This window comes from Phyllobates terribilis, unplaced genomic scaffold (genome assembly GCF_046119375.1).
Source record: "Phyllobates terribilis strain yellow unplaced genomic scaffold, ASM4611937v1 Scaffold_3__8_contigs__length_932513732, whole genome shotgun sequence".
Classification (NCBI taxonomy): domain Eukaryota; kingdom Metazoa; phylum Chordata; class Amphibia; order Anura; family Dendrobatidae; genus Phyllobates; species Phyllobates terribilis.
This window is the reverse complement of record NW_027362763.1, coordinates 680,303,829-680,330,797: the sequence shown is the minus strand read 5'-3', so window position 1 is coordinate 680,330,797 and position 26,969 is coordinate 680,303,829. Positions and strand designations below refer to the sequence as shown.

The 26,969-nt window shown below is 43.4% G+C and overlaps 1 pseudogene; it reads left to right on the top strand.

The window, feature by feature from the left end:
- The first annotated feature begins 883 nt into the window (after positions 1–883).
- The window catches only part of LOC141258283 (calpain-13-like), a 33,243-nt pseudogene continuing 7,157 nt past the window's right edge, over positions 884–26,969 (top strand).

Genomic DNA, 26,969 nt, shown 5'->3' with positions numbered 1-26,969 from the left:
CAATTTTGATAAAACATAATTCTGTTCTCAGACGGTGTAGCAAAAACCTGCTGACAGATTCCCTTTAAAACCCAAACACATACCCCTGCAATCCAAATAATGCACGAAAAAGGGGTGTTTTTTCCTGATATTTTTCATGTCATATAGATAAGCCTATAGGAAAAATACAAGAAGATATCATGGCATGCTGTCTGTATATTGAGAAAAATGTAAAAAGCCCCAAAAATGGCACCTAAATACCACAAAAATGCAATTAGTTTTGACCACAATTTGTATGGTTATAGGAAGTTTTGCCCCCAGCAGTTCGCCCCCAGCAATTTGTCCCCAGCAGTTCGCCCCCAGGTACATTTCACCCCCGCACATTTCGCCCCTATCATTTCGCCCCCAGGAAGATTCGTCCCCGCACATTTCGCCTCCGCACGTTTCGCCCCCGGACGTTTCGAACTGGGGGCGATATGTGCGGGGGCAAAACATCCTGGGGGCCAAATGCTGGGGACAAAATGTGCGGGGGCGAAATGTACCCGGGGGCGAATTGCTGGGGGCGAAACATCCAATTCCCATTTGGTATAGACCATCAAGAAACATTTGGGTCCAGGATTTTTGAAAACTCGCAGGTAAACGTTTCAATAACAAAACCCAAAATGAAGCAAAATGCTGTGTGTGAATTCAGTCTTCATTAGTAGCTCATTGTTCAACAATCTGTCTTCATTAAGCTCCTCAGCTCCACCTAGTGGTGGTAGAGAACAGGCAGAATCATGCAAATTGTAGTGAGGTTTATCTACCTCTGTTAAAATGAGTGCTCCAGGCAAAACTTATACATTATCTGTAGGGATAAATCATGTTTAATACTATATCCTTGCATTATGCCTGTTTCAGAGCACGTATGAGCTTAAAAAAAAGAAGTAGCTCTATAGCTTCACACGTCTATCCGATGGGCTCTCCGGAGAATCCATGGAAGTTTCACAATCAGGACTTTGAAATGTTAAAAGAGTTTCACCTGGAGGAGGGCGTCCTGTTTACAGATGAGTATTTCCCTGCAAACAAGAACAGTATTGGTTTACGCCTGAAGAATGAGATCGATACTAACAAAATAGTATGGAAAAGACCCAAGGTCAGTAATGTGTGTTATACTGTATAATAGCGATTTATTGGATTATCACTATGGATAAGAATCATAGAAATAGAAACAGCAGAGATTACTGAGAGACGTAAAACTTAGAGCAGAATTCTGAATGCAGCTCTGGATGTGCCTGATTATGTAACTCAAGATCCATATGGGAAGAACAATGCATTTAATATAAAGTATACATCTTCTTTATGTAGTTTATGTAGTCTGGAAACTTTTGTCAAAAGGTTCTCCAAAGCTTAAAGAGGTTGTCCCCTACTTTAACACTGATGACCTAATCAATAGGGCGCGGATGTGCAGTACTCGGGTATTGCAGGTCTGTATTTGGTAATTTCCGGCTGCCGTCACAGAGAACAGCTGATCGGCGGGGTGCTGGGTCCCACACTGATCAGATGATCAGATATTGATGACCTATCCTAAGGATTATTGCATTCAATGTATGGCCGGTTTACAGGCAGAGTTTTATCATGATATGGAGGTTATTCTTTAATTATAATTTTTGTACTTTCATATAGGACATATGTAAGGAGCCGTGCTTCACTGTGGATGGGTTCAGCCTATCTGACATCGTGCAAAGGAGACTCGGTAAGACTGGTTTCTCGGTGGAAATATATATTTTTTTTGCAATCCAAGCCCTCTATGTAAGTACTCTGGCCAGGGCAGTATGGCGCCCTCCTACAACCCAGAATTGTGTGCACATGTTTCTCCTGCCCCTGTTTGGTTTATCTTTGGGACAGCAGGACCTTCAACAAAAGTGGAGATGGAATTGTTTTGGGGGTGATGGGCAGTAGGTAAAGTTAGTAGATGGGTGGCAGGTAAAGTTGATGGGTAGGTAACGTTAGTTTTTTTCACATTTGCATTTGGACCCCATTATTCTTCCAGAGTCTGAACTCACTGGAGAATCCCCCAAAGCTCAGGTCCAACCCTGAGTGTTCCTCTTGGTGCCACTCTTTATACTAAATATGAATACGCCCTGATCTTTAGATGTTAGTAGGCTGCACAACTATGTGTTCTGGTGACTCCATTGGGCCTGAACAGGATGAATAACCAAATGATTAACCATCTATTTCACAGGTAACTGCTGGGTACTGTCTGCTATTGGATCCGTTACCTTGAAACCCAGACTACTGGAAAAGATCATTCCACATAATCAAGGATTCGGGAAACGCTACGCTGGAATCTTCCATTTTAGAGTAAGATCCTAAAGATTGTTTTTCTTACCTTTCCAGGGGATACAAATTCTAAAAAGGTTCAGACAGGTTAAAAAAAATATATAAAAGAGTAATACTCATCGGTCTCCCATAGATCCCACATGATTGCCTACTCATTATCCACTCATCTCCTCTTACTAGTCGAATTTTCATTCCTAAATTGCCGATTCTGTCAATCACTGGTCAACGTGGGCATCCACCTCAGCCGGGGGATAATTTGCAGTCTATGACTAATTACCGAGCATTATACTTGGCTATCACTATCAATTGCTTAGACATTGAATGGAGCAGCAATGTGCGGGGGATTTAGGACCCTCATTCCAGTGATAAGTGACAGTCAAGAGGTGGGACCCACAGAGATCAGCAACTTGACATCAATTCTGTAGATAGATGACAAGTTGTAATGGTTGAAGAACCCCATTAAATGGACCAATCGACATACCAAGGAAATGTTCTACCCAACTACTCTGCCACCTTTACAACTACCATATTACATACAATTTAACCCTTTAATGACACAGACGTTTTTTCATTTTTCACTTTTTCTGCTCTTGTTTCAAGAGCCATAACTTATTTTTTTTCTATCGACATTGCCATATAATAGCTTATTATTTGCAGGACGAGCTGCAGTTTTGAACATTCATTTAGCTATAAAATGAACTGAAAAATAATAAAAGAATTCCAACTCAGGTGAAATAGTGAAAAAAAAAATGCAATTCCGACATTCTTTTTGAGTTTTGAGTCTACAGTGTTTATTGTGCAAAAAAAAATGACATAGCAATATGATTCTCTGGGTCATTACAATTATTTCGATACCAAACGTATAATGTTTCTTTAGATTTTAGTAGTTAAATTTTTTTTAGAATCTTGTGAATGATAAAAAAAAAAAGCGTAAGGAAAAAAAAGGGTAAGAAAAAGTCAGCTCACCAATCTGGATAACCTTTATCTGGAGCTTGGGGCTCCTCGCATGGATAATGGCTCAGCAAAAGTCGCTGTGGTGCTTAGTAGTACAAGAAGAGGAACAATCCAGCATAATAGTGAAGTCCCAGGAAGATACGAAAAATGAACGTTTATTCCAACGTTTAAAATCTCCATAAAGGTTAGGAAAATTCGGACACGGAGGGAAACACAGAAAAAGATGTTGGAATAAACGTTCATTTTTAATACTTCCTGGGACTTCACTATTACGCTGGAATATTCCTCTTGTACTAAAAAAAAGTGTCGCCATTTTCTGAGACCATGTAACTTTTTTATTTTTAGTTGATGGAGCTGTTACATTGTTGGCCTGCATTTTGATAGCATTTTATTGTATTTCTTTTTAGGGAACTGTGGTGAACAACATTTTTTTTTTTTCGGTTTAAAAAATTTGATAGATGAGACTTTTTCAGGCACAAAGATACCAAATATATATTTTTTTACTTATTTCTTTATCATTTTTCAAGTACACTTTTATTGAGAAAATGAGGCTCGAAAAATATTAAACTTTAATATTAAGTATTAAAGTTTTATATATTTTTCATTCCTTTTATATATATACAGTGAAGGAAATCATTATTTGATCCCTTGCTGTTTTTGTTTGCCCACTGACAAAGACATGAACAGTGTATAATTTTATGGGTAGGTTAATTTTAAGATTGAGAGATAGAATATCCCAAAAAAATCAAGAAAATCACATTGTATAAATTAGATAATTTTTTTAGCATTTTGCAGCAAGAAATAAGTATTTGATCCCTCTGGCAAACAACACTTAATACTTGGTGGCAAAACCCTTGTTGGCAGCACAGCAGTCAGACGTTGTTTGTAGTTGATGATGAGGGTTGTGCACATGTCAGGAGGAATTTTGGTCCACTCCTCTTTGCAGATCATCTCTAAATCATTCAGACTTTGAGGCTGTCTCTTGGCAACTCTGAGCTTCAACTCCCTCCATAAGTTTTCTATGGGATTAAGGTCTGGAGACTGGCTAGGCCACTCCATGACCTTACTGTGCTTCTTTTGGAGCCACTCCTTTGTTGCCTTGGCTGTATATTTTGGGTCATTGTCTTGCTGGAAGACCCAGCCATGACCCATTTTTAATGTCCTGGGGGAGGGAAGGAGGTTGTCACTCAGGATTTTAAGGTACATGGTTCCATCCATTCTACCATTGATGCAGTGAAGTAGTCCTGTGCCCTTAGCAGAGAAACACCCACAAAAACATAATGTTTCCACCTCCATGCTTGACAGTGGGGATGGTGTTCTTTGGGTCATAGGCAGCATTTCTCTTCCTCCAAACATGGCGAGTTGAGTTAATACCAAAGAGCTCAATTTTTGTCTCATCTGACCACAGCACCTTCTCCCAATAACTCACAGAATCATCCAGGTGTTCATTGGCAAACCTCAGACGGGCCTGCACATGTGCCTTCTTGAGCAGGGGGACCTCGCGGGCACTGCAGGAATTTAAATTTTTAAGGCGTAATGTGTTACCAATGATTTTCTTGGTGACTGTGGTCCCAGCTCCATTGAGATCATTAACAAGTTCCCCCCCGTGTAGTTTTAGGCTGATGTCTCACCTTCCTCATACTCAAGGATACCCCACGAGGTGAGATTTTGCATGGTGCCCCAGATCGATGTCGATTGACAGTCATTTTGTATTTCTTCCATTTTCTTACTATTGCACCAACAGTCTCCTTCTCACCCAGCATCTTACTTATGGTTTTGTAGCCCATTCCAACTTTGTGCAGGTCTATGATCTTGTCCCTGACAGCCTTAGAAAGCTCTTTGGTCTTGCCCATGTTGTAAAGGTTAGAGTCTGACTGATTAATTGAGTCTGTGGACAGGAGTCTTTTATACAGGTGACTATGTAAGACAGCTGTCTTTAATGCAGGTAATGAGTTGATTAGGAGCGTCTAACTGGTCTGTAGGAGTCAGAACTCATAATGGTTTGTAGGGGATCAAATACTTATTTCTCACTTCAAAATGCAAATAAATTTATCTAATTTATACAATGTGATTTTCTTGATTTTTTTTTGGACATTCTATCTGCCAATCTTAAAATTAACCTACCCTTAAAATTATAGACTGTTCATGTCTTTGGCAGTGGGCAAACTTACAAAAACCGCAAGGGATCAAATAATTATTTCCCTCGCTTTATATATATTTTTTATTAGCTTTTACTTTATTTTTTACCTCTTTTCGGGGACTTGAACCTGTGATTATTCAATAGCTAATATTGCAGTATATAGTGTAGTTGTATAACTGTGGCTCTCCTGTGAAGCCGAGCCTCTGGCTGAGCTTCACAGAAAGACAAAGATGGCACTTTGCGTTTGAAGTGGGCCCAGGTTCTTGGTGGCTTATGTCGAAAATTTACGTCATAAGTCATTTAAATATTCAGAAAACTTTTCAGTTACAAAAATTACATTAACTAAAGCGAAGGAGAAGAGATTACCAAGCGAGGAGGGGGATGGAGCTGCATTTACTTAGCCTTAGACTTCCTGCTGTGAGAGGGGGCAGGGAGCATCTGCTCGCTTCTCCAGATCCAAATCCTGTAGATCCTGCCCTCTCAGCACAGTTACAGAGAGAAAATTCACATTTTCAGAAATGAGAAATATGGATGGCTGAAAGTGAACCAAAATGTCTGTAAGGCAACCAACTCAGTCACCATTACCGTTGCCTCTTTAGTTGTCAACCAGGTCTAGTATGTCAATGACAGAAATATCAGAAGTCTCTTATTTGTATTCTCTCTGGGGTTTACATTACTGATAATGGAGGCTGTCGCCCAATATACAACCCCTAGCAAAAATTATGGAATCACCGGGCTCAAAGGATGTTCATTCAGTTGTTTGATGTTGTTGAAAAAAAGCAGATCACAGACATGGCACAAAACTAAAGTCATTTCAAATGGCAACTTTAGGGCTTTAAGAAACACTGAAAGAAATCAAGCTAAAAAATGTGGTACTCAGTAAGGGTAATTTTTTTCAGACCAAGCAGAGGGAAAAAATTATGGAATCACTCAATTCTGAGGAAAAAATTATGGAATCACCCTGTAAATTTTCATTTCCAAAACTAACACCTGCATCAAATTAGATCTGCTCGTTAGTCTGCATCTAAAAAGGAGTGATCACACCTTGGAGAGTTGTTGCACCAAGTGGACTGACATGAATCATGGCTCCAACATGAGAGATGTCAATTGAAACAAAGGAGAGGATTATCAAACTCTTAAAAGAAGGTAAATCATCAGGCAATGCAAAAGATGTTGGTTGTTCACAGTCTGCTGTGTCTAAAATCTGGACCAAATACAAACAACATGGGAAGGTTGTTAAAGGCAAACATACTGGGAGACATCAAAGCGTCAAGACCGAAAACTTAAAGCAATATGTCTCCCAAACAGGAAATGCACAACAAAACAAATGAGGAACGAATGGGAGGAAACTGGAGTCAATGTCTGTGACCGAACTCTAAGAAACCGCCTAAAGGAAATGGGATTTACATACAGAAAAGCTAAACATAAGCCATCATTAACACCTAAATAGAAAAAAGCAAGGTTACAATGGGCTAAGGAAAAGCAATTGTGGACTGTGGATGACTGGATGAAACTCATATTCAGTGATGAATCGCGAATGTGCATTGGGCAAGGTGATGATGCTGGAACTTTTGTTTGCTGCCGTTCCAATGAGATTTATAAAGATGACTGCATGAAGAGAACATGCAAATTTCCACAGTCATTGATGATATGGGGCTACATGTCAGGTAAAGGCACTGGGGAGATGGATGACATTACATCTTCAATAAATGCCCAAGTTTACATTGATAATTTGGACAGTTTTCTTATCCGATCAATTGAAAGGATGTTTGGGGATGATGACATCATTTTTCAAGATGATAATGCATCCTGCCATAGAGCAAAAACTGTGAAAACATTCCTTGAAAGAAGACACATAAGGTCAATGCATTGGCCTGCAAATAGTCCGGATCTCAATCCAATTGAAAATCTTTTGTGGAAGATGAAGAAAATGGTCCATGACAAGGCTCCAACCTGCAAAGCTGATCTGGCAACAGCAGTCAGAGAAAGTTGGAGCCAGATTGATGAAGAGTGCTATTTATCACTCATTAAGTCCATGCCTCAGAGACTGCAAGCTGTTATTAATGCCAGAGGTGGTGCAACAAAATTCTAGTGATGTTTTGGAGTGTTCTTTTGTGTGTTTATTTTTCATGATTCCTTAATTTTTTTCCTCCGAATTGAGTGACTCCATAATTTTTTCCCTCTGCTTGGTCTGAAAAAAATTACCCTTACTGAGTACCACATTTTTTATCTTAATTTCTTTTAGTGTTTCTTAAAGCCCTAAAGTTGCCATTTGAAATGACTTTAGTTTTGTGCCATGTCTGTGATCTGCTTTTTTTCAACAACACTAAACAACTGAATGAACAGCCTCTGAGCTCGGTGATTCCATAATTTTTGCCAGGGGTTGTATTCCAAAACAATAATAACAGTTACGCTTTTACTGTTTTTTTTACCACTAAATATCATGACCACTTTTCAGACTTGTTTAGACATCCAGAAGGTTCATGAAAACTTGATCTCTTTTTTTTTTTTTTTTTTTTTTTTTTCAGCTTTGGCACCTTGGAGAGTGGATGGATGTAGTGATAGATGACAGGCTGCCATTCCTAGATGGAAAGTATTTGACTGTACAGCCATCCTGCGAAAATGAATTCTGGCCCTGCCTTCTGGAGAAAGCTTATGCAAAGTAATTATCCTTCTTCTCATTAACCTGATAATTGAAGGACGTTTATGAATGAATTGCATCTCTACCTTGAGGACACTTGAGGGTATCTTGGGTCAACTGAGGGCTCTCAAGGGTTTCTCTAAGAACTACTAAGTCCTCGATTCTCAGGTCCATGAATAAATTATTTAGAATTCAAATATTTGTCTCAAATTTTTTATAGAGGGTTGTACTTGGGTCTTTTTGATCGATGCTCCTGGGGAATCCATTATATTGACTTGGATCCATGAAAGGTCTCATGCACTCAACATGAACAGTGGAACATAGAGCGAGTACAAATCAGTATTACTGACCAGTAGGAACTCCATGTGCCATCCTCAGGCATCACACTTACAATACTTCTAAATGAGAAGAGCTTTGTAAGAATATGTACAGATTCAGCCAATATAAAAAAGGTAAAAAAAAAAAAAAGTACATTTTATTATTTGATATTTTTTTTAGATTTCTGGGATCATATGAAAATTTACACTGGGGCGACCCTGCAGGGGCCTTTGCGAACCTGACCGGTGGGCTGACTATGACACTTGATCTGAAGAGTACCGATGCCAAAAATTATTGGAACATGATTCGGTTGGCAAGTCGAGACACAATGATGGCCTGTATCAGCGATAAGCAGGTAATGGAAAAGAGGTTTGGCTGTAAAGAGGGAGATGATATGATAAGCTCGGAGGGATAACAATAAAGATATGTAGAGTTTAGTTTTCCAGAATTTTCTATATTTTACTCGTATTTTCCAGTTAAGAAAAAGTTCTCCAAGCTATTTTTGTTTTTAATATTTGTTCATTTTTAATATTTTTAATGTCATCTGATTTGTAGGATCCTACAAGCAAGAATCAAAATTTAAGACTGGTAAGATCCATTGGCTCATTCCATATGTATTGCATGTAATACTTCAGTTCTCCTGTGGTGACACTGCGGTGGAATTAAACCACTTCTAGAAGAGAAGAACTTCATAAGAGCATGATCAGATTCTGATCAGCGGATCACTCTGGATCTCGGCAAAAGGATACCCTGTGGACAGCTTATTTTAATGTATTTTAAGCTTAATTTATCCAAAACAGAGAATTCCTTAGCTTGTCATTTGTTTCTTTCCTTATATTTTCTTTAGTTCATTTTCATGAGTTTAGATGTTATTTCAACCCTACTAATGACGTAAATCTGTATCTTACAGAAGTTCCACGCACGAAACTGTAGGAGCAATATCATGAAGAATGTAAGTAAACAACCATCATAATGTATAGAAGTCAATACTCGACCGTCATGATTTACAGCAATTCTGAATAGCGCCATATAACGTTTTGCTATTCTAGGAGGATTTTTCCTGACATTTTATTAGTTGCATGTTACAGCAAACGCCATGGTCTGTAAACAGCTGACAACACAACAAAGGGATCTCATAGTTGAAAGGTATCAATCAGGACAAGGGACAAAAACATTCCAAGGTATTCGATCTATTATGGAACACTGTGAAGACGTTATCAAGAAGTGGCTTAAATTTAGCACAACAGTGACATTACCTAAAACTGGACATCTCTTAAAAATGAGCCACATATATGCTCCCAACAATTACCTACTACTAGCTAAAGATCTCTTGATTATAGAAACATACAAAATGCGTATTCATCAAAAATTGAAAGAAGAAATTGGAAAATAGAAAAAATCTCTTTACAGATATAGTCAGAGTGGACGGACAGATAATATATAAAAGTAAAGTGTCATCCACTAGTATGCCAATCCAGGGAAAATGGCATAGGATTATATATTGACATCCCTACTTATATATATTGGTATCTCTACCTAAAACTTATCTGTAGAAAGAAATGGTGCACCCGCTCAACGAAGGATTTCCGAAAATATTCCTACCTTATCCCTAAAAACACACAATAAAAACAATAATAACATACACAGATCGAGTAATCTGCATGAATTCCTCCATGATCTATTATACCAGACACAAAATACCCAATAAAAGAGCCAAAAATCCGTGAATGGACAGGTAAAAAGAGGTCAGGTAATGAGCGAATCCCCTGAACAAGCAGAATCTAAAAAAAACTTCATAAACTTTTTCTCACTGAAATTTGTTGGTTCATCAAGAGTCAGACAATGAGGTTCAATAAAAGTTACTGAAGGAAAGGAGGAAAAACCGGGACACCATGATGGGTCGCAGTATTAATTCAAGAACATGGTGGGTGGTGGGCGTTTCGCCAATGCAGAATCTGCAGCATGGGTCACTCTTACCATAAGGCGTCTTATATGAGGCAGAGGGTCGTTTGGCCATTAAGACACTGCCCCAGTCACGTACAGACCTTTCCTCAATATAAACATTACATGGGTACACTACCCCCAACAATGTCAGGACAATTCTCTGCTGAAATACTCAGTACTGCTGTGGGGCTCTACTCTTTCCACTGTATAGCTTTCAGTCTTGTCGCCATTCTCCTCCTCACATCATATGACCTGTCACCTGTCACATGCAGCCCTGTCCTTTCTAACATCATCACATGGATGGAGAGGTCACTTTCCCCCACAAGTTCAGCACATTCCTCTCCTGAAATGCTCTGTGCTGCTAGCAATCCTGCTCCTTCTAATAAGTAACCAGTTCAACATTTGACACATATTATTTATTTTTTTTTTACTTTAAATATTTTTATTGGGTTTTTGACACATATTATTTAATATAATAAATCTATCACTTTTTTTTAGATAATTTATAGAGAAAGGAGAAACACACGGAGAGATGCTTGAAACATTGTGCAGAAATATAGTGGTATCAAGGACAGAAATTCACAGAGCGGCCCCCCACATCTACTGCACTGTTAGTTAATAACACCCTCCTTCTGCTATATTACTCTCAGTCTACTCTTATTACAGGCTCAGACTACGCAGGATTAGGCTGTAGTCTGTTACCATGGAGACACACAGTTCTGTATAGGAGCTGTATGCATAAATTACTAAGAGAATTTTCACCAGAATAATTTACAAAAATATTTAATTTTTTTTTATCATTTTTTGCATTAATGCAATAAAAAAATGAAGTGGAAACGTTTACGCACTATAAATATTTGCCTCGAATTGCTCAAGTTATGTCATTGCCATCAATGTCACTTTCAGAATCGTCCACGACAGCGGCACGTAGACGTCGTCACCGAGGACTTCCATACAAATAATGTCACACAGAGCAGACAGGTAAGTGATGTGGATGTGATGATGGCACTGTATACGGGGGGAGGCAGCAGTGGTCCGGACATGAACCTGGACCGATTGCTATGCAAGATAATATATAATGTATGTCATTAGCCCAAAAATAACATAATAAAATAATAATGCAAAGTTGCCAACCAGCAGAGCATGATAACCAAATCAAACACCCTCCGCTACAACATATCTCAGCTAAAATACTCTGTGCTGCTGAGAATCAGGCACCTCCCACTATGGCACTTCTACCCAGTGACCTCCTACTTGTCTCCCATTTCCCTCCTCCTGTTATTACACTGTCCCTGGCACACACAGTTTTATGCTCGATCCCGTCATCACACGACTGGACATATTAATTAATGCAATAAATGTATCATGTTTTTTAGAGGATTTATGCGATTAACCGGCGGAGACGCTCGCAGATGGATGTAAGTAACATTGTGCATCACCGGCTGTGACTCCAAGTATACGTTATATACCAAGATTAGACCCTTTTATAAGAGAATGACCTCTAACATCTCTCTGTGTTTTCTTGAGAATTTAAAGGGCACCGATCACCAAATTTCACCTCTTTTTATTATTATTATTATTATTATGCCAGTAATGAAAAAATAAACACGTTTCTTAATAAAATTAATTTAAAAAAAATAATTAAGGAAAGTAATTTGCCTATTTTGTGATTTTGCTAGCGCACGGTAATGCAAAATGTCCACTTTCTATTAAAGTCTCCGCTAGGTGGCCTCCCGGTAAACCCAACGGCGCTGCATGACTCCACATGATTGTTATTCTGATATTCTCCCCTTTTCTCAAGTCTATTCCTACGCATATTAGGAAAAAAAGAGGACGGTTTTATTACAATAATCAAATCAGGAAAATTTTTGAGCTCTTATTAACGAATGTATGAAATAGTGGAACTGGTTTAAAAAAGTACAAAATCTGTAAGGGGGTCCGCACCTATCATAATGCAGTCTTATGTGACAGAGGAGCAGTTGGGTCCCTTTAGTGCTATTTCTGCACCCCATAAAGTTAACCCTCTACTGATCTTTCTAGAGACATTCCCCTGTTTTTGGGCTCTCGGAGTAACAGAGTCACAGTGAGTCCCCGGCCTACTACACTCTCTAATAAGCATGGTGACATGTGCCCACCAGAGCTCATAGGCCCTGCCCTGGTATTTGGTTAGATTTGCCTGGTGCTGGTGAAGTTCTCTTCTTGAGTAGAAATAGGGATGAAATTTACAAGATAAGCAAAACTTTCCCAATGTTTGACTCTCCTGTCTGTTCCCACCAGAAACTCCGAGAAAATGTCCTCCAGGAGAACGGCCTTGTGGAGCGTCATGCCTACTCTATAACCAACTGTGCAGAGGTAAAACACGCTGATGTGGTAATAAATGATAGTGTTCAGTGTAGGACAAAACATTTGGTACATTGAAACCAGGCTGGCTGCTGACAGATCGGTACCGGGCCTGTACATGCCGGGGTGGTAATGTCACAGTGGTGGGGACCCGGTCCGTGACCCAGGGCGGTCAATAAAAGGGGGGGTTATCTATTTATAGGGGATTTATAGAGTTCGTGACGCCACCTGTGGAATGCGGCTAAGGGGTGCCCCCGCTGCGGAGCAGTCCTCTGGAGCTGATGTTACTGCAGCAGGGATGGTGTGGCTCTCCACAGGAAGAGCTAGCTCCAGGGCAGTGTAGATATTGCAGGTTGTGCTGGGCGTTGTAGTGCAGGGATTGATGGAGCAGCAAGAAACACAGAGACAAGGAAGTGCAGTCCCAGGGTCTTTACTCACAGTTCTTGTACAAGTTTCTCAGGTACACTGTACGGGTGTCAGCCTCCCGCGTCGCACTGCGTTCGCCAGACAGGGGTTCAGCGCTCCTTCAGGTAAATTAGAATCACTTAATGGGACCCCCTTTCTTATTGTTCCTTACTAGACCGACTTCTCACGCTGGGTCTTCTCCCTCCTGCCCTGCGCTTCCCCACACACAGTCCCGATCGGGTGCTCTGAAGTCCCTCTGGGCAACCTGGAGTTCCCGGACCTACTTGACTCTCACGGTGACTAGGATGAGACTGTGGCAACTGCACCATGGAAGTGCAGAAGCCTCCGGTTTTTCCAGCCGAGACCTGGAGTAACACGGCTGGGCCAGGTCCCTTCTTGCGGCCTGATCCCTCTGACACCTGGCAGATTCGGGGCGTACGGGTGCCATCCTGCACTCACCGTACCCCCTGGGATCCCTTCTGTAGAACGGAGCCTTTCTCCTCTGCTCCCCTCCTGGGCCTCTGTTACTAGGCCCTTCCTGTGGAGCAGTGCTCCTGAAGAGACTCTGCTCCCCTTACTGCTCACTGACTGTCCTCACTCACTGACTGACTGACTTGCTACCCTAAGATGGCTTCCCTTTATATACGTCCTATTATGGTGCTCCCTTACTCTACATCCTCCACCCACACCCACTACTGGTTCCCCCTCTCTTTGGTTCCCCCCACTCCAGCCAGGGACAGGGCTCAGCAGAAACACAATGCATCTTGCCCTTCCAGCCGGCATGGAGCAGTGTAGTGTTGAATGTGGGTGTTGGGGTTCCGGGCAGCACTCCCTCCTTACCTGAGAGAAGGAGACACCACACCTCTGGGTGAGGTGCAGTACCTCTGTGGCGACTGAACCCTCAGGGGTGCCACATTAATAGCTCAATCCCACGTCACAGCCAAGAAGTCAATCAGGGTTGATCACAGTCTTGATAATGGAAGGAGCCTCCTTCTGTCTCGTTACTGTAAACCCCGACATCGCTACTGGGGAGAAAAAAAATCTTATAGTTTTCAAAAGTACTGAAGAAGACACAAGACTGATCTCTTCTAGAAAATTAATACCAGGACCATAGGAACCAACCCACATGGGATTTTTTGACAAGACTCTGAGGACTTCCCAACCCCGTAAGAATTTTACCGATCCGACAAGAGATTTACTGAACCCTCAAGGGGCTTAGCGACACCACAGGCATTTTACTAATGCCACAAGTACTTTACTGACCCCTCAAGGAATTTCTTGATCTCACAGGGGCTTTATCAAGCGCTATTGAATATGCAGAAATCTCTATATCATTGAAGGTAAATTGGAAAATTCAGTACAAACGATCAATTTTCAGTCTCATTTTCTTCAGATGAGCCCAGCACAAATAGACCAATGAAAATGTTTCTCGCTTCTCAGCACAGAAGCCCACTTGTGTAGTAGAAATACGGGCTGACATTTTATAGGGCTCATTGCTATACTAAAAGTTTTTAAAACTGTTTGTAGAATTAAAGTGGAATTAAAGGGGTTTTCCTGGACTACAATATTAATGGATAGTTCATCAAAGTCTAATGTGGGGTCCAACTCGTGTCACCACCGTTGATAAGCTAAGTTAAAGTGCCCTTGTGTGGCTGGGGTATAATTAATAGACCACTGAGTTGTAAGTAACTTTTTATGTCCTCCTGATGCAACTTATAATTTAGAAATTTGTCCAGTTGTGCAAAAATAATAAAGTAATGTTTAAGCTATAATAATAAATAATAATAATAATAATAATAATAATAATAAAAAAGTCTTGCCTCAGGTTCCCTTTAGGAATGAAGTTGTGAGACTCATTCGATTATGGAATCCATGGGGATCTGGAGAATGGAAAGGGAACTGGAACAACAGGTAATTTACTGGGGAAATGTACAATTCTTGGGGAAAACATGGACTATCAATGGTGTCGTAAGATGCACTCAAATAGTGTGTAAAATACTCCAAATGAATCAAATTGTCGAACAAAGTACAAAGTACAGGTCTCACTAAATTAGAATATCATCAAAAAGTTAATTTGTTTCAGTTCTTCAATATAAAAAGTGAAACTCCTATATTATATAGAGTCATTACAGACAGTGATCTATTTCAAGTGTTTATTTCTGTTAATGTTGATGATTATGGCTTACAGCCAATGAAAACACAAAAGTCATTATCTCAGTAAATTAAAATAATTAACAAAAACAACTGCAAAGGCTTCCTAAGCATTTAAAAAGGTCCCCTAGACTGCTTCAGTAGGCTCCACAATCATGGGGATGACTGCTGACTTGACAGATGTCCAGAAGGCAGTCATTGATACACTCCACAAGGTCCCAGATGTTACGCACACTCCCGGACTGAGTGGCGTGAGCGTGGTTAGTGATCCCACTGGACCATGAACCGAGGAGTGCCTGGAGGGGCGTGACTAAGTATCAACTCAGTCCGACCAAGGTCGCACGGCAGCTCAATCGACTCCGTGAACCAGGGAGGAACCGAGCAGAGGGACCAGGTGCTACTCCAGGTCAGACCCTGGTCACAGCTGTTGACCCACACTGGGGAATGCAGGAACAGGCAGGTTAGGCTGGCATACTGACAGGTGGGTACTGGCAGGCACGGCTGATATGCAGACAGGTGGGTACTGGCAGGTAGGAACGCAGGCAGGATAGGGACCAGTACAGACTGGGCTACAGGAACAGAGCCGCAGGTGCGGCAAACAAGCAGAGCAGAGCAAAACCCGCAGGTGCGGTAGACAAGCAGAGCAGAGCAAAACCCGCAGGTGCGGTAGACAAGCAGAGCAGAGCAAAACCCGCAGGTGCGGTAGACAAGCAGAGCAGAGCAAAACCCGCAGGTGCGGTAGACAAGCAAAGCAGAGCAAAACCCGCAGGTGCGGTAGACAAGCAGAGCAGAGCAAAACCCGCAGGTGCGGTAGACAAGCAAAGCAGAGCAAAACCCGCAGGTGCGGTAGACAAGCAGAGCAGAGCAAAACCCGCACGTGCGGTAGACAAGCAGAGCAGAGCAAAACCCACAAGTGCGGTAGACAAGCAGAGCAGAGCAAAACCCGCAGGTGCGGTAGACAAGCAGAGCAGAGCAAAACCCGCAGGTGCAGTAGACAAACAGAGCAGAGTAAAACCCGCAGGTGCGGTAGACAAGCAGAGCAGAGCAAAACCCGCAAGTGCGGTAGACAAGCAGAGCAAAATCCACAAGTGCGGTAGACAAGCAGAGCAGAGCAAAACTCGCAGGTGCGGTAGACAAGCAGAGCAGAGCAAAATCCGCAGGTGCGGTAGACAAGCAGAGCAGAGCAAAACCCGCAGGTGCGGTAGACAAGCAGAGCAGAGCAAAACCCGCAGGTGCGGTAGACAAGCAGAGCAGAGCAAAACCGCAGGTGCGGTAGACAAGCAGAGCAGATGCACACAAGGTACTTACAATGAAGTAGCAAGTGGACACTAAACTCACAGACAGAAGTACAGAGACAACGAGTTGGAGTTAGGTGCAGGTTCAGACACTGCAGGAAAAGGGAAGATAGGAACATAGAGACAAACAAGTAACGGGCTAGGACACTATTCAGACAAGAACTGAACCAAGAACAAGATACAGGAACGAGCCTGGAAATTCAGCCCCCAGGGTGGTGGAAACAGATTAGAAGTCACAGATACAGGCAACGGGCCTGGGTATACAGCCCCCAGGGTGGTGGAACAGACAAGATACAGGACAGGACCTGGCAACTCAGTTGCACAGAACACACTGAAAGAAAGTGTTGCTCAGGCACCACCTACTGGGTGGAGGGGGTTTAAGAATCCAGTGACTCACAACAATAGGCTGGGGACGCATTAGGAGTGCGCACACAGGAACTATAAGAATCAGACAGTAACCGCGCCGCCGCCCTAAGCAATCAGACAAGAGCCATGCACACAGCAGGTACTGGAGCAAAGTGTGCTGCCAGAACTGATAGGTAAGATGGCGGTCTTGCATGGTGGGAGGTGGTAAGCCATGCCAGCACGCCGCCAGGGATGTTACACCAGAGTTTGCTTCCCTCTGCTGACAAGCTTTTTGGAGATGGATATTTCATTCTCCAGCAGGACTTGGCCCCTGTCCACACTGCCAAATGTACCAATACCTGGTTTAAAAACAACAGTATCACTGTGCTTGATTGGCAGCAAACTCGCCTGACCTTAACCCCAGAGAGAATCTATTATAGAGAATCTATGGGGTATTGTCAAGAGGAAGATGAGAGAAACCAGACCCAACAATGCAGACAAGCTGAAAGCTGCTATCAAAGCAACCTGGGCTTCCATAACACCTCAGCAGTGCCACAGGCTGATCGCCTCCATGCCACATTGCCGCATTGATGCAGTAATTGATGTAAAAGGATCCCGACCAAGTATTGAGGGCATTTACTGACCATACATTTCAGTAGGCCAACATTTCGGATTTTAAAATCATTTTTCAAGCTGGTGTTATAAAGTATTCTAATTTAATGAGACAATGACTTTTGTGTTTTCATTGGCTGTAAGTCATAATCATCAACATTAACAGAAATAAACACATGAAATAGATCACTCTGTTTGTAATGACGCTATATAATATATGAGTTTCACACTTTGTATTGAATAACTGAAATAAATTAACTTTTTGATGATATTCTAATTAGGTGAGATGCACCTGTATATATAGTACAACTCACGCAATTGACAAAAGTCTACACCGAAAATAGTGTCTGTAGAATTTGGGCTCCCGCGTCATTTTTATAGCCAGCAGAGAGAAAGCCAACTGCTGGGGGCTGATATTAGTAGCCGGGGAAGGGGCCATTAGCCAACAATGTTCCCTGGCTATTAATATCAGCCCACAGCTGTTTGTTTAGCCTTTACTGGCTAGATTATACAGGGCCCCAGAAAAAAATTGACGTGGGGTCCTTCTATAAAATCTAACCAGAACAGTCTAAATAGACAGCTGCTGGCTGATATTAATAGCCAGGGAAGGGGCCATGAATACTAGCCCCCTCCGCGGCTAATAATATTACCCCTCAGCAGTCCTAGAAATGGCGCATCCATAAGATGCACCAAATCTAGCGCTTAGCCTCCGCTCTTCCCACTGCCCTGTAGTGGTGGCGAGTGGGGTAATGGGGTTGGGGTTCACGTCAGCTTTGTATTGGCGGTTGATGTGAAGCCCAGGTTAGTAATTGAGGGCGCCTATAAGACGCCCCCATTACTAACCGCATAATAAAGTTATCGTCAACATTTCAATAAATATACGGCTAGAATAAAATATTTTAATGAAATAAAAAACACATGGTTTTAAAAAAAATATTATTACACTCTCAATCCCTGAATCCCTCAATCTTCTGAAAAAAAAAAAGTTAAACAAAAAACAACCATATCCCTCACCTGTCCGCCATCACGACGAAGTCCATGATTACCGCCAACGATTTTCCCTCGACGATCCGGGTCACTTCTACAGTAATGATATCAGCAATCACTGATGTCAGTGCTGTAGAAGACAGCATTGTATACTGACAGGAGTGTAAAATCACTCCTATCAGTATACACTGCTGCTGCAGGAGTGAGATCACTGGGGTTCATCAGCTGAAGATCAGCAGATCAGCCCTGGTGAGCTCACGACCTGTACTGGTGGGAACATTCTTGAGAATGTTCCTACGGTGAGGTCACATCAGCGGTCAGCTGATCGCTCACGTGAGGTCCTGGCAGCGCAATACACTGCTGGGAGCAAGGGTGCTCCCGGCAGTGTACCGCTGGCTGCCGGGCTGAAGACAGAGGACACCGGAGGGCGCAGGATAGGTGAGTATAGTGTTTTTTTTACTTTTACTTTTTTTCTTTTTTTTAACAGCGTGGTACCGGGCTCAGTTGAGGAGACTACTGCTCCCTCCAGCAGCGCCGCTCTCGCTGTTATCAGCGGGAGCGGCGGTTGGATGAGAGGAGTAGTAGTCCTCCTCTGCCGACCCGGATACCACCCGCAGCTCCCATTGGCTTTAATTGAAAAACTTTAATTAAAAGTTTAAAGGTTCAATTAAAGTCAATGGGAGCGAATTTGTGGCGGAAACGCGCGCACAATAGACATGATGTGTTTTTTTCCGCAATGGTAATCCTGAGCAGAAATTTCTGCATCATGTGCACAGCACATCAGCATTATCATTGCAATATCTGGCAGACGGATTACATAGAGTTTTCGCTGCGTTTTTGCGGTGAAAAACCGCTGCAAAAACGTATCACAAAAGCTACGTGTGCACATAGCCTTACAGTCGCAGCAAGGTGGATAAGATTTATAGAGCTCTTCTGCCCACTGCGCTTCTTTTTTTATGATGTGTCAACTGGCCTGCGGTGCGATTTTGAAATCCACAGCATTTCTTTTTGTCTAAGGGGTTCGCTGAGTTTCTCCATAGACCTCCATTAGAAGCAGAAAATCTGCAGGTAAAAATAGCATGTAATCCACATAAGACAGTATCACTAAGGTCTTGTCAAAGTCAAATACCAGGAAATAACAAAAACAAAGCAGCCTATCTTAAAATATGACACACCAAAGAGAGATAAAACACACAGCGTCAAAAACGCAATAAAAATGCATGTAAAAAAATTCACTTAAAAACGCAATAAAAAAATATGCAAGTAGCCTGATTTTCCAAACAGATACAAAAAATCTGCAATACAAAAACTCACCAAATACTCATGGTAAGAACTTTGCCTTAAAAAAACAACAACATAATTTTAAGTCTCACTGCTTTTAGATGCCTATTATGGAAGGAAGTGAGAGAGAAGGACAGACTGAGACTGCAGAGAATCGATGATGATGGGGAGTTCTGGTGAGATTCCTTTTTATTTTAGGATTGTTGTAAGTTGTTGCATTCATTGAAGAGTCATTCCTTCTGCTCAATCAATGTATTCACTTGTTACCTCTATGGTTAGAAAGTGAATAATCAGAGCAGTGTCGGAGTCGGGTGCTACGAGCCCAACAGTAACATTAAATCTGGGAGCCCACTGTTCAGCTACATCCAAATATTATATCACCTGCATTCATAAATTTATCTGTGCTTCTACAACCCCTGGCAAAAATTATGGAATCACCAGGCTCTGAGGATGTTCATTCAGTTGTTTAATGTTGTTGAAAAAAAGCAGTTGGAGCCAGATTGATGAAGAGTACTGTTTGTCACTCATTAAGTCCATGCCTCAGAGACTGCAAGCTGTTATTAAAGCCAGAGGTGGTGCAAGAAAATACTAGTGATGTATTGGAGTGTCCTTTGGTGTGTTTGTTTTTCGTGATTTCATAATTTTTTCCTCAGAATTGAGTGATTCCATAATTTTTTCCCTCTGCTTGGTCTGAAAAAAATTACTCTTACTGAGTACCACATTTTTTTTCTTGATTTCTTTTAGTGTTTCTTAAAGCCATAAAGTTGCTATTTGAAATGACTTTAGTTTTGTGCCATGTCTGTGATCTGCTTTTTTACAACAACATTAAACAACTGAATGAACATCCTCCGAGCCCGGTGACTCCATAATTTTTGCCAGGGGTTGTATATATTAAACTGGATAATTTGTTAAATGAATACTGAGAAGTCGCCTTTATACATAGAGAATTAAATGTATTGTGCTTCTACTGCTCATGTTGCATGGGCTGGTGGTCTTACTCCTGTAGAGGGGCCTACCCGAAGATTCTCCAGTTCTCCTGTGGGGTCAGTCTAAGCCGGAATCAGAGTCATGGAACGGCCCCACTATCAGTATTTGGTCAGTATCTGGTCAGTATTTTTTCTCAGGAGTGGGAGCCAAAACCAGGTGAGGAACAATCAGAGAAATTGTATAATAGAAACAAGTCACCAATTCTATATTTATCACCCACTCCTGATTTTGTCTCCCACTCCTGAGAAAAAATACTGTCCAAATACTGACCAAATACTGATAGTAAGGCCGTGGCCTTAGGCACAGCCTTCTAGTATGTTGTTGGTTTGGATTTCCAACCTTCTAGTACCAGTAGTAACTTTTATGTTTCTCTTTCAAAGACCTATTGACCTATCTGAAAATCTAAACTTCACCTACACAAAAGGAACATGGACAAAAAATATCAAATATATTAAAATTACAATTGTATAAAAATATATAAAACTTCATGTCATTTTATAAAAGTTAATTAAGATAATTAATGATCCAGGCCATCATTGACATTATATAAATGTAGAGATTTGCCAGGACGATTCCACTGAGAGCCCATGAGGTTCTATGTGACATGTGGAGCCAAGAATGGGGCACACAGTGTGACTAGTACATGAATCACAATGGGATTTGTAAAACTACAATCTCTGTAACCGATGGTTGTAGATGGTGATGTGTCCCTTTAAATAAGTAGGATACTATGGTCCTTAGTGACTTAGTGGTAGAGTGATTTCAGAGATGGAGGACAGAATGTAGATGACGCGCCCCCTGGGCCGTGTGTGCACGTGTGTGGGTTACCCGGAGCCGGGTCTCTGGGGGTTGTAGTCTCCGTGGCGGCGACCCGGTCCCGTGGCTCAGGGTGGTCAAACCAGTAGCAGTCTTTATAGGGTTTTTGTGGTTTAATGTCCGACTACGCCACCCGTGGATTGCGGTCAGGATGAACCGCCGCTGCAGGCAGACCGCTGAGGCTGGTGTTGTGGGTGCAGCAGAGTGTAGTACAACTCCCCACGGAAGGAGTATAGCCTCAGGGCAGTGTAGAGTGATGATGGTGGTTGTGGTGCGGGGCGTCCCAGTACTAGTAGTGTTGACGCGGTGAGAAAGCACAGAGACAACGTGTTGCAGTTCAGGTTCTTTACTCACAGTTCTCATCCAGGTCACTTGTGCACAGATAAGACCGCCCGAGCCATGCTGCGTCCACCAGGCAGGGGGCTCGATCAACCCCCAGGCACAGGACTCCCTTCTATCCCTTCGTCAGCCGTGCCCCACCAGTGACACTACTTCTGTCCAGCTGCCTCGGGTCTTCTCCTGGGAGGACTGGGTGTCCACTTCCCTGACCCTATGTGGTGTGCCTTCCTAGTAGGTGTAGTGAGGGGTCGCACCAGTAAATGATCACGACCTCCGGTTCTTGGTTAAGGATTAGGCACCTCCACCAACTTGGGATCCGGTACCCTGTTCTGCCAACCCGTCACCCGCAATCTCTTGGGTCCTTAGGGTTCCTTCCGCCTTCGTGTCTCTGGGTCTTTCTACACTTTGGGTACTTCTCTTTCTTTGCTGTTCCTTTCTGTTTCTGTTCCCTTCTTTTCCTTTCTGTTTCTGTTCCTCTCTTCTGGCTCCGGCCTTCACCCTAGGCCTGCCTCGTGGAGCTGTGCCCAGACTGAGCAATAGCTCCCTGTCAGCCCTCTCTGGCTGAACTCCTTCTCTCACTCCACTGAATGAACTGAACTAAGATGGTGCCCACCTTATATACCTTCCCCTAGTGTGTGAGCTCAGGTGACTTGCAACCAATGGGCTCCTACCTATGCCCAGAAAAAGTCCCCTCCTGCTTCTACATCACTGGGTTTTCCTCCCCCCTCCCCACTCCAGCCAGGGGCATGTTCTGTCGTGCCTGCATTACTGTACTAATGAGAGCACCGTTGAGCTGTCCCCCGGAAATGGGGTGTGTGTGATGCATGCAGCTAACTGAGTCCTGGTCCACACACCATCCTTACTCGGGAGTGGGATATCACACCTCTGGTTGAGGTGCAATACCTCTGTAGCGACCGAACCCTTGGGGCGCTACATCCCCCCCCTGTAAACCACAGCACGTCCTCGGGCTGGAAAAGAGTAAAGACAATTCAAAAACATACAAAATTTTTAGAATGCATTCGCATATAAGACAATAACCATTTAACCCCTCCCTTTATGGGAGGCACTTTTCTCCTTCAACGTTACCAGTACACTTTTCTCTTTTAACAAGTATTACACATATAAAATACCATAAAACTCTTTTAGCAGCATATAAAACTTTTCAGTATAAAACATTCTCAAGTAAAACACATTCTTGGGTACTGGCCGCCGTGCAACTTGCGACCAGGTGTCCTTTCTTCTTAAAGGTGCAACAGTCCAGTAAATTTGTCTTGAGGTAGACGTTGCAGTCTTTTTATAAAACCAGTAGGGGGCGCTTTAGGAAGCGCAACTATTTACAGGGGCGGCCGCTCTCAGTCCTCGGCCAGGTAGGGAAAAGGGATGGCTGTTCTCAGTCCCCAGCCAGGTAACTTAGGGGATGGGGCAATTTTTATCAGTTCTATATCAGTCCCAACGGGGACCACACTCTCAGTGTAAACAGTCCCACAACAGTTCTTATACCCTGACGGGTAACTATATACATTTGTGCGCTGCCACTTTTCAGTAGCGGTGTCTTCCTTGCGCACCTTCTTCCGGGTAGTCTTCAGGCCAGTCCTGGCCCTCTTGACTCTCTCCGTAGTGATATTGCAGCTCCTCATGGTGGTGGTCTTCAGACCCGTCCGGGCCCTCTGAAGTGTCACTCTCTGCGCCCACCCGGTGGATGTTGAGGGCATACCAGCCCCTTGCGCCGCGGTGCAGTGGGCCTTGCGGTGGGGCCTGGAGAGGGCCGCTGTTGATGACGCCCGGGATCGGAGGCTCCACCAGGGGGCCCGGGAGCAGGCTGACGCTGGCAGCGTCTGGGACAGGGAGACTCCTCTTACCTGCTCCCGCGACCGCTCCTGCGTCACGCGTCTTCTCCTGGCGCTGGTCGGAACCCGCGACGGCTGGGGCAATGCTGATGCTGGGCAGCTTAGTCTGCTGCCGGTCCGCCTTCTTGCTCTCCATTCCTGACGTCTTCCTCCCCCCCCCGGTTAACCGTGGCCTACCTTCCGGCGATCCTCTTCTGTAGGCCGCGGCTCCGCTCACGATGGTCTGCGTTGAGGACCTGGCGTCGCGCGCTGCTGATGTCAGCGCTCGCTAGGCTCCTTCCAGTACCTTGTGCGGCGTCAGTGCGTGGGGCGGGGCTTCGGACTTCGCGCGTTTTTTTACGTCCACGCCCCTCTTCTTCCCGAGCGGCGTCCCGAAGATGGCGTCTGATGGCGGGAAAACGGATGAAGATGGCGGGAAACGGCTCCGAATGGCGGGAAACTTCACTCAGGTAAGTACAAAGTCTTTTTCAGGCACGCAATAGCCGTTTGTGGCGGGCTGGTCACAATCCTGCCGACTACGCCAAAAGTTGACACGCCCCACCAGTGACACTACTTCTGTCCAGCTGCCTCGGGTCTTCTCCTGGGAGGACTGGGTGTCCACTTCCCTGACCCTATGTGGTGTGCCTTCCTAGTAGGTGTAGTGAGGGGTCGCACCAGTAAATGATCACGACCTCCGGTTCTTGGTTAAGGATTAGGCACCTCCACCAACTTGGGATCCGGTACCCTGTTCTGCCAACCCGTCACCCGCAATCTCCTGGGTCCTTAGGGTTCCTTCTGCCTTTGTGTCTCTGGGCCCTTCTACACTTTGGGTACTTCTCTTTCTTTGCTTTTCCTTTCTGTTTCTTTCTGTTTCTGTTCCTTTCTGTTTCTGTTCCTTTCTTCTGGCTCCGGCCCTCACCCTAGGCCTGCCTCGTGGAGCTGGGCCCAGACTGAGCCACAGCTCCCTGTCAGCCCTCTCTGGCTGAACTCCTTCTCTCACTCCACTGACTGAACTGAACTAAGATGGTGCCCACCTTATATACCTTCCCCTAGTGTGTGAGCTCAGGTGACTTGCAACCAATGGGCTCCTACCTATGCCCAGAAACCGTCCCCTCCTGCTCCTACATCACTGGGTTTTCCTCCCCCCTCCCCACTCCAGCCAGGGACATGTTCTGTCGTGCCTGCATTACTGTACTAATGGGAGCACCGTTGAGCTGTCCCCCGGAAATGGGGTGTGTGTGATGCATGCAGCTAACTGAGTCCCGGTCCACACACCATCCTTACCCGGGAGTGGGATATCACACCTCTGGTTGAGGTGCAATACCTCTGTAGCGACCGAACCATCGGGGCGCTACATAGACATACACAGGAGACAGTTCAACAACTTTATGCATAAAATGTCTGACAATTATACTCAAAAGAGGCAAAGGCTTGAACAGCGGTAGATAGTTGGCAGCTATACCTACACTGGGCTTGAGAGCCTGTGACTATTTATACAAATTGCTGACAATCTCCTTAGTAGCTTTTTGCTTCTCAAAGAAATGAACTTCTGTGCTCCCCTCTGTGGTGGATCTCTTTGTCCTGTCTCTATAATGGTGGTGCTTTCATTCAGGAGTGCTGGTGTCAGTACAAGATCTTTAGCTCCTCTGTGGCTTTCTCTACAGCCCTGGGACAGCGCACCATCTTTAGTGATTGCTACTCACTCCCACTACTAGCTAGCTATGATGCAGACTCTTTCTTCTTGACTGTACAGGTCAATTCTTGCAGCCAGGCTGCTTGTCTACATGTGTCTGACCCCTATTGGCAGAATACAGGAACTTTTTATGCTATCATGTTATCAGAGGTGTGGGAACACATTCTAATGTAGACCCTATGCTATCCTCTGACACAGCCATGTTACCAGCACCTTAATGCATTTAGTCTTTAAAGGACACGGTACAAATCCCTCTCTCCTAATGAGCAGTACCTTAGACGTCTGTGACATTCCTCCCGCTAAACAAGTTAGTTATTTGCATCAGTCATGCGGGATTCCTAAATATATTGCACATATGCTGCACTTTAGTCACAGCATCATTTGGCACAATGGGAAAAAATAAATAGTTGTACACATTAACACATATATGAATGAGGTATAGTGCATACCTAACTGTGTTAGGTCCCCTTCACATGTTCTTGTTTGCGGTATGTGTGGCATCCATTTTTTTAATGGATGCCACACTTACCCATTATAATCTATGGTGCTGCACACATGTCGGTGTGTTTTCACAGACCGTGTGTCTGTGCAAACCACATGGAGACGTGTCCGTTTTTTTTTCCAGCAGCACGGATGACAAGGGCCAACACAAATCTATGGGTGTAAAACACGGACAACACACGGATGGCATCCATGTGTTGTTCGTTTTTAACATTGCAAAGTATAGGAGAAGCTTTGAATTAGATTTTTCTTTATCCATACCAGAAAAAACAGATGGCACATTGATGACACACTGATGGCGCACTAATCCAAAGCACTGATAACACCAGTACCGTTTTTTTTTTTTCGGGATCGGTATTATATGGACCTATGAAGAGAGCCTTAGAAATGATGCTGTGGTTGCAGGCTTAACTGGTGAAGTTGATTCTCTAAGCTGTAGGTCTGGGTTAACAACGTGGACTGAAGATGATTGCACACTGGGCAGGACTTGCTGGATGGCACGTGTATTAGCAAGGACCTGGATAGAAGGGTATGCAGGTTGGCAGGCAGATAAATGGAGCACGGAACGCCAGGAAACAGAGAGCCAAGAGTGTTTCATATACACAGAAACTGAAGATGTATAGGCAGTCCAGGATTTGCAGCAACAAAATGGTTAATGGCAGAGATGTATAGTATATGCAGACAACCAGACATTGGCAGAGACATAGGCAGCAATCCAGCTACCTAACAACAATGCTCACTTAATGGTATACAGCACTCAGATATACAATGGGGCACTTGTGCAACAAGTCCTTAAATTTTGTAAGATGGTGGAGGACCCATCATCATCCCTCTTACAGCCCACTTTCCCCAATAAATTTGAGAGTGGGATTATCACTTCCACATCTCACCCGCCTCCGCTCTGCTCACTTTCTCGGAGCTGGATGAAAAATAGTCGCAAAATTTTAACACAACCTTGCATTGCACCAAAATTTTGCAACTTTTAAAGCTGTGTTGAATCAAGGCCTTTATCTGTTTGTCAATTTCTAACTCTAAATGCAGAAATTCCACAGTTGTTTGATAACTACATGTTGTTCAGTTCATTATATATATTTTT